This window comes from Saccoglossus kowalevskii, chromosome 20, assembly GCF_978046115.1.
Source record: "Saccoglossus kowalevskii chromosome 20, keSacKowa6.1, whole genome shotgun sequence".
NCBI lineage: Eukaryota > Metazoa > Hemichordata > Enteropneusta > Harrimaniidae > Saccoglossus > Saccoglossus kowalevskii.
This window is the reverse complement of record NC_140660.1, coordinates 22,874,038-22,883,331: the sequence shown is the minus strand read 5'-3', so window position 1 is coordinate 22,883,331 and position 9,294 is coordinate 22,874,038.

Below are 9,294 nucleotides of genomic sequence, written 5' to 3'. Positions count from 1 at the left end.
AGTCTACCAATCTCTGTCATACCATCCATCTCAGCCCAGAAACACACCAAGCACCTCATCCAGTCAGACTCAACCTACAATAATCTACCAATCTCTGTCATACTACCCATCTCAGCCCAGAAACTCACCAATCACCTCGTCCAGTCAGTTTCAACATACAATAGTCTACCAATCTCTGTCATACCATCCATCTCAGCCCAGAAACACACCAAGCACCTCATCCAGTCAGTCTCAACCTACAATAGTCTATCAGTCTCTTTCATACCATCCATCTCAGCCCAGAAACTCACCAATCACCTCATCCAGTCAGTCTCAACCTACAATAGTCTACCAATCTCTTTTATACCACTCATCTCAGCCCAGAAACACACTAAACACCTCATCCAGTCAGTCTCAACCTACAATAGTCTACTAATCTCTTTCATACCATCCATCTCAGCCCAGAAACACACCAAGCACCTCATCCAGTCAGTCTCAACCTACAATAGTCTATCAGTCTCTTTCATACCATCCATCTCAGCCCAGAAACTCACCAATCACCTCATCCAGTCAGTCTCAACCTACAATAGTCTACCAATCTCTTTTATACCACTCACCTCAGCCCAGAAACACACCAAGCACCTCATCCAGTCAGTCTCAACCTACAATAGTCTACCAATCTCTTTCATACCATCCATCTCAGCCCAGAAACACACCAAGCACCTCATCCAGTCAGTCTGGATCTACAATAGTCTACCAGTCTCTGTCATACCACCCATCTCAGCCCAGAAACACACCAAGCACCTCATCCAGTCAGTCTGGATCTACAATAGTCTACCAATCTCTGTCATACCATCCATCTCTGCCCAGAAACACACCAAGCACCTCATCCAATCAGTCTCAACCTACAATAGTCTACCAATCTCTGCCATACCACTCACCTCAGTCCAGAAACACACCAAGCACCTCATCCAGTCAGTCTCAACCTACAATAGTCTATCAGTCTCTTTCATACCATCCATCTCAGCCCAGAAACTCACCAATCACCTCATCCAGTCAGTCTCAACCTACAATAGTCTACCAATCTCTTTTATACCACTCATCTCAGCCCAGAAACACACTAAACACCTCATCCAGTCAGTCTCAACATACAATAGTCTACCAATCTCTTTCATACCATCCATCTCAGCCCAGAAACACACCAAGCACCTCATCCAGTCAGTCTCAACCTACAATAGTCTATCAGTCTCTTTCATACCATCCATCTCAGCCCAGAAACTCACCAATCACCTAATCCAGTCAGTCTCAACCTACAATAGTCTACCAATCTCTTTTATACCACTCACCTCAGCCCAGAAACACACCAAGCACCTCATCCAGTCAGTCTCAACCTACAATAGTCTACCAATCTCTTTCATACCATCCATCTCAGCCCAGAAACACACCAAGCACCTCATCCAGTCAGTCTGGATCTACAATAGTCTACCAGTCTCTGTCATACCACCCATCTCAGCCCAGAAACACACCAAGTACCTCATCCAGTCAGTCTGGATCTACAATAGTCTACCAATCTCTGTCATACCATCCATCTCAGCCCAGAAACACACCAAGCACCTCATCCAATCAGTCTCAACCTACAATAGTCTACCAATCTCTGCCATACCACTCACCTCAGTCCAGAAACACACCAAGCACCTCATCCAGTCAGTCTCAACCTACAATAGTCTATCAGTCTCTTTCATACCACCCATCTCAGCCCAGAAACTCACCAATCACCTCATCCAGTCAGTCTCAACCTACAATAGCCTACCAATCTCTGTCATACCACCCATCTCAGCCCAGAAACACACTAAACACCTCATCCAGTCAGTCTCAACCTACAATAGTCTACCAATCTCTTTTATACCACTCACCTCAGCCCAGAAACACACCAAGCACCTCATCCAGTCAGTCTCAACCTACAATAGTCTATCAGTCTCTTTCATACCATCCATCTCAGCCCAGAAACTCACCAATCACCTCATCCAGTCAGTCTCAACCTACAATAGTCTATCAATCTCTTTTATACCACTCACCTCAGCCCAGAATCACACGAAGCACCTCATCCAGTCAGTCTCAACATACAATAGTCTACCTTTCTCTTTCATACCATCCATCTCAGCCCAGAAACACACCAAGCACCTCATCCAGTCAGTCTGGATCTACAATAGTCTACCAATCTCTGTCATACCACCCATCTCAGCCCAGAAACACACCAAGCACCTCATCCAGTCAGTCTGAATCTACAATAGTCTACCAGTCTCTTTCATACCACCCATCTCAGCCCAGAAACACACAAAGCACCTCATCCAGTCAGTCTCAACCTACAATAGTCTACCAATCTCTTTTATACCACTCACCTCAGCCCAGAATCACACGAAGCACCTCATCCAGTCAGTCTCAACATACAATAGTCTACCAATCTCTTTCATACCATCCATCTCAGCCCAGAAACACACCAAGCACCTCATCCAGTCAGTCTGGATCTACAATAGTCTACCAATCTCTGTCATACCACCCATCTCAGCCCAGAAACACACCAAGCACCTCATCCAGTCAGTCTGGATCTACAATAGTCTACCAATCTCTGTCATACCACCCATCTCAGCCCAGAAACACACCAAGCACCTCATCCAGTCAGTCTGGATCTACAATAGTCTACCAATCTCTGTCATACCACCCATCTCAGCCCAGAAACACAACAAGCACCTCATCCAGTCAGTCTGGATCTACAATAGTCTACCAGTCTCTTTCATACCACCCATCTCAGCCCAGAAACACACCAAGCACCTCATCCAGTCAGTCTCAACCTACAATAGTCTACCAATCTCTGTCATATCATCCATCTCAGCCCAGAAACACACCAAGCACCTCATCCAATCAGTCTCAACCTACAATAGTCTACCAATCTCTGCCATACCACCCATCACAGCTCAGAAACACACCAAGCACCTCATCCAGTCAGTCTGGATCCACAATAGTCTACCAGTCTCTTTCATACCACCCATCTCAGCCCAGAAACACACCAAGCACCTCATCCAGTCAGTATCAACCTACAATAGCCTACCAATCTCTGCCATACCACCCATCTCAGCCCAGAAACATACTAAGCACCTCATCCAGTCAGTCTGGATCTACAATAGTCTACCAGTCTCTTTCATACCATCCACCTCAGCCCAGAAACTCACCAATCACGTCATCCAGTCAGTCTCAACCTACAATAGTCTACCAATCTCTTTCATACCACTCACCTCAGCCCAGAAACACACCAAGCACCTCATCCAGTCAGTCTGGATCTACAATAGTCTACCAATCTCTGTCATACCACCCATCTCAGCCCAGAAACACACCAAGCACCTCATCCAGTCAGTCTGGATCTACAATAGTCTACCAATCTCTGTCATACCATCCATCTCAGCCCAGAAACACACCAAGCACCTCATCCAATCAGTCTCAACCTACAATAGTCTACCAATCTCTGCCATACCACCCATCTCAGCTCAGAAACATACTAAGCACCTCATCCAGTCAGTCTGGATCTACAATAGTCTACCAGTCTCTTTCATACCATCCATCTCAGCCCAGAAACTCACCAATCACCTCATCCAGTCAGTCTCAACCTACAATAGTCTACCAATCTCTTTCATACCTCTCACCTCAGCCCAGAAACACACCAAGCACCTCATCCAGTCAGTCTGGATCTACAATAGTCTACCAGTCTCTTTCATACCATCCATCTCAGCCCAGAAACTCACCAATCACCTCATCCAGTCAGTCGCAACCTACAATAGTCTACCAATCTCTTTCATACCATCCATCTCAGCCCAGAAACACACCAAGCACCTCATCCAGTCAGACTCAACCTACAATAGTCTACCAATCTCTGTCATACTACCCATCTCAGCCCAGAAACACACCAAGCACCTCATCCAGTCAGTCTCAACCTACAATAGTCTATCAGTCTCTTTCATACCATCCATCTCAGCCCAGAAACTCACCAATCACCTCATCCAGTCAGTCTCAACCTACAATAGTCTACCAATCTCTTTTATACCACTCACCTCAGCCCAGAATCACACGAAGCACCTCATCCAGTCAGTCTCAACATACAATAGTCTACCAATCTCTTTCATACCATCCATCTCAGCCCAGAAACACACCAAGCACCTCATCCAGTCAGTTTGGATCTACAATAGTCTACCAATCTCTGTCATACCACCCATCTCAGCCCAGAAACACACCAAGCACCTCATCCAGTCAGTCTGGATCTACAATAGTCTACCAATCTCTGTCATACCACCCATCTCAGCCCAGAAACACACCAAGCACCTCATCCAGTCAGTCTGGATCTACAATAGTCTACCAATCTCTGTCATACCACCCATCTCAGCCCAGAAACACACCAAGCACCTCATCCAGTCAGTCTGGATCTACAATAGTCTACCAATCTCTGTCATACCACCCATCTCAGCCCAGAAACTCACCAATCACCTCATCCAGTCAGTCGCAACCTACAACAGTCTACCAATCTCTTTCATACCATCCATCTCAGCCCAGAAACACACCAAGCACCTCATCCAGTCAGACTCAACCTACAATAGTCTACCAATCTCTGTCATACTACCCATCTCAGCCCAGAAACTCACCAATCACCTCATCCAGTCAGTCTCAACATACAATAGTCTACCAATCTCTGTCATACCATCCATCTCAGCCCAGAAACACACCAAGCACCTCATCCAGTCAGTCTCAACCTACAATAGTCTATCAGTCTCTTTCATACCATCCATCTCAGCCCAGAAACTCACCAATCACCTCATCCAGTCAGTCTCAACCTACAATAGTCTACCAATCTCTTTTATACCACTCACCTCAGCCCAGAATCACACGAAGCATCTCATCCAGTCAGTCTCAACATACAATAGTCTACCAATCTCTTTCATACCATCCATCTCAGCCCAGAAACACACCAAGCACCTCATCCAGTCAGTCTGGATCTACAATAGTCTACCAATCTCTGTCATACAACCCATCTCAGCCCAGAAACACACCAAGCACCTCATCCAGTCAGTCTGGATCTACAATAGTCTACCAATCTCTGTCATACCACCCATCTCAGCCCAGAAACACACCAAGCACCTCATCCAGTCAGTCTGGATCTACAATAGTCTACCAATCTCTGTCATACCACCCATCTCAGCCCAGAAACACACCAAGCACCTCATCCAGTCAGTCTGGATCTACAATAGTCTACCAATCTCTGTCATACCACCCATCTCAGCCCAGAAACACACCAAGCACCTCATCCAGTCAGTCTGGATCTACAATAGTCTACCAATCTCTGTCATACCATCCATCTCAGCCCAGAAACACACCAAGCACCTCATCCAATCAGTCTCAACCTACAATAGTCTACCAATCTCTGCCATACCACCCATCTCAGCCCAGAAACACACCAAGCACCTCATCCAGTCAGTCTGGATCTACAATAGTCTACCAGTCTCTTTCATACCACCCATCTCAGCCCAGAAACACACAAAGCACCTCATCCAGTCAGTCTCAACCTACAATAGTCTATTAGTCTCTTTCATATCATCCATCTCAGCCCAGAAACTCACCAATCACCTCATCCAGTCAGTCTCAACCTACAATAGTCTACCAATCTCTTTTATACCACTCACCTCAGCCCAGAATCACACGAAGCACCTCATCCAGTCAGTCTCAACATACAATAGTCTACCAATCTCGTTCATACCATCCATCTCAGCCCAGAAACACACCAAGCACCTCATCCAGTCAGTCTGGATCTACAATAGTCTACCAATCTCTGTCATACCACCCATCTCAGCCCAGAAACACACCAAGCACCTCATCCAGTCAGTCTGGATCTACAATAGTCTACCAATCTCTGTCATACCACCCATCTCAGCCCAGAAACACACCAAGCACCTCATCCAGTCAGTCTGGATCTACAATAGTCTACCAATCTCTGTCATACCACCCATCTCAGCCCAGAAACACACCAAGCACCTCATCCAGTCAGTCTGGATCTACAATAGTCTACCAATCTCTGTCATACCACCCATCTCAGCCCAGAAACACACCAAGCACCTCATCCAGTCAGTCTGGATCTACAATAGTCTACCAATCTCTGTCATACCATCCATCTCAGCCCAGAAACACACCAAGCACCTCATCCAATCAGTCTCAACCTACAATAGTCTACCAATCTCTGCCATACCACCCATCTCAGCCCAGAAACACACCAAGCACCTCATCCAGTCAGTCTGGATCTACAATAGTCTACCAGTCTCTTTCATACCACCCATCTCAGCCCAGAAACACACCAAGCACCTCATCCAGTCAGTCTCAACCTACAATAGTCTACCAATCTCTTTTATACCACTCACCTCAGCCCAGAATCACACGAAGCACCTCATCCAGTCAGTCTCAACATACAATAGTCTACCAATCTCTTTCATACCATCCATCTCAGCCCAGAAACACACCAAGCACCTCATCCAGTCAGTCTGGATCTACAATAGTCTACCAATCTCTGTCATACCACCCATCTCAGCCCAGAAACACACCAAGCACCTCATCCAGTCAGTCTGGATCTACAATAGTCTACCAATCTCTGTCATACCACCCATCTCAGCCCAGAAACACACCAAGCACCTCATCCAGTCAGTCTGGATCTACAATAGTCTACCAATCTCTGTCATACCACCCATCTCAGCCCAGAAACACAACAAGCACCTCATCCAGTCAGTCTGGATCTACAATAGTCTACCAGTCTCTTTCATACCACCCATCTCAGCCCAGAAACACACCAAGCACCTCATCCAGTCAGTCTCAACCTACAATAGTCTACCAATCTCTGTCATATCATCCATCTCAGCCCAGAAACACACCAAGCACCTCATCCAATCAGTCTCAACCTACAATAGTCTACCAATCTCTGCCATACCACCCATCACAGCTCAGAAACACACCAAGCACCTCATCCAGTCAGTCTGGATCCACAATAGTCTACCAGTCTCTTTCATACCACCCATCTCAGCCCAGAAACACACCAAGCACCTCATCCAGTCAGTATCAACCTACAATAGCCTACCAATCTCTGCCATACCACCCATCTCAGCCCAGAAACATACTAAGCACCTCATCCAGTCAGTCTGGATCTACAATAGTCTACCAGTCTCTTTCATACCATCCATCTCAGCCCAGAAACTCACCAATCACGTCATCCAGTCAGTCTCAACCTACAATAGTCTACCAATCTCTTTCATACCACTCACCTCAGCCCAGAAACACACCAAGCACCTCATCCAGTCAGTCTGGATCTACAATAGTCTACCAATCTCTGTCATACCACCCATCTCAGCCCAGAAACACACCAAGCACCTCATCCAGTCAGTCTGGATCTACAATAGTCTACCAATCTCTGTCATACCATCCATCTCAGCCCAGAAACACACCAAGCACCTCATCCAATCAGTCTCAACCTACAATAGTCTACCAATCTCTGCCATACCACCCATCTCAGCTCAGAAACATACTAAGCACCTCATCCAGTCAGTCTGGATCTACAATAGTCTACCAGTCTCTTTCATACCATCCATCTCAGCCCAGAAACTCACCAATCACCTCATCCAGTCAGTCTCAACCTACAATAGTCTACCAATCTCTTTCATACCTCTCACCTCAGCCCAGAAACACACCAAGCACCTCATCCAGTCAGTCTGGATCTACAATAGTCTACCAGTCTCTTTCATACCATCCATCTCAGCCCAGAAACTCACCAATCACCTCATCCAGTCAGTCGCAACCTACAATAGTCTACCAATCTCTTTCATACCATCCATCTCAGCCCAGAAACACACCAAGCACCTCATCCAGTCAGACTCAACCTACAATAGTCTACCAATCTCTGTCATACTACCCATCTCAGCCCAGAAACACACCAAGCACCTCATCCAGTCAGTCTCAACCTACAATAGTCTATCAGTCTCTTTCATACCATCCATCTCAGCCCAGAAACTCACCAATCACCTCATCCAGTCAGTCTCAACCTACAATAGTCTACCAATCTCTTTTATACCACTCACCTCAGCCCAGAATCACACGAAGCACCTCATCCAGTCAGTCTCAACATACAATAGTCTACCAATCTCTTTCATACCATCCATCTCAGCCCAGAAACACACCAAGCACCTCATCCAGTCAGTTTGGATCTACAATAGTCTACCAATCTCTGTCATACCACCCATCTCAGCCCAGAAACACACCAAGCACCTCATCCAGTCAGTCTGGATCTACAATAGTCTACCAATCTCTGTCATACCACCCATCTCAGCCCAGAAACACACCAAGCACCTCATCCAGTCAGTCTGGATCTACAATAGTCTACCAATCTCTGTCATACCACCCATCTCAGCCCAGAAACACACCAAGCACCTCATCCAGTCAGTCTGGATCTACAATAGTCTACCAATCTCTGTCATACCACCCATCTCAGCCCAGAAACTCACCAATCACCTCATCCAGTCAGTCGCAACCTACAACAGTCTACCAATCTCTTTCATACCATCCATCTCAGCCCAGAAACACACCAAGCACCTCATCCAGTCAGACTCAACCTACAATAGTCTACCAATCTCTGTCATACTACCCATTTCAGCCCAGAAACTCACCAATCACCTCATCCAGTCAGTCTCAACATACAATAGTCTACCAATCTCTGTCATACCATCCATCTCAGCCCAGAAACACACCAAGCACCTCATCCAGTCAGTCTCAACCTACAATAGTCTATCAGTCTCTTTCATACCATCCATCTCAGCCCAGAAACTCACCAATCACCTCATCCAGTCAGTCTCAACCTACAATAGTCTACCAATCTCTTTTATACCACTCACCTCAGCCCAGAATCACACGAAGCATCTCATCCAGTCAGTCTCAACATACAATAGTCTACCAATCTCTTTCATACCATCCATCTCAGCCCAGAAACACACCAAGCACCTCATCCAGTCAGTCTGGATCTACAATAGTCTACCAATCTCTGTCATACAACCCATCTCAGCCCAGAAACACACCAAGCACCTCATCCAGTCAGTCTGGATCTACAATAGTCTACCAATCTCTGTCATACCACCCATCTCAGCCCAGAAACACACCAAGCACCTCATCCAGTCAGTCTGGATCTACAATAGTCTACCAATCTCTGTCATACCACCCATCTCAGCCCAGAAACACACCAAGCACCTCATC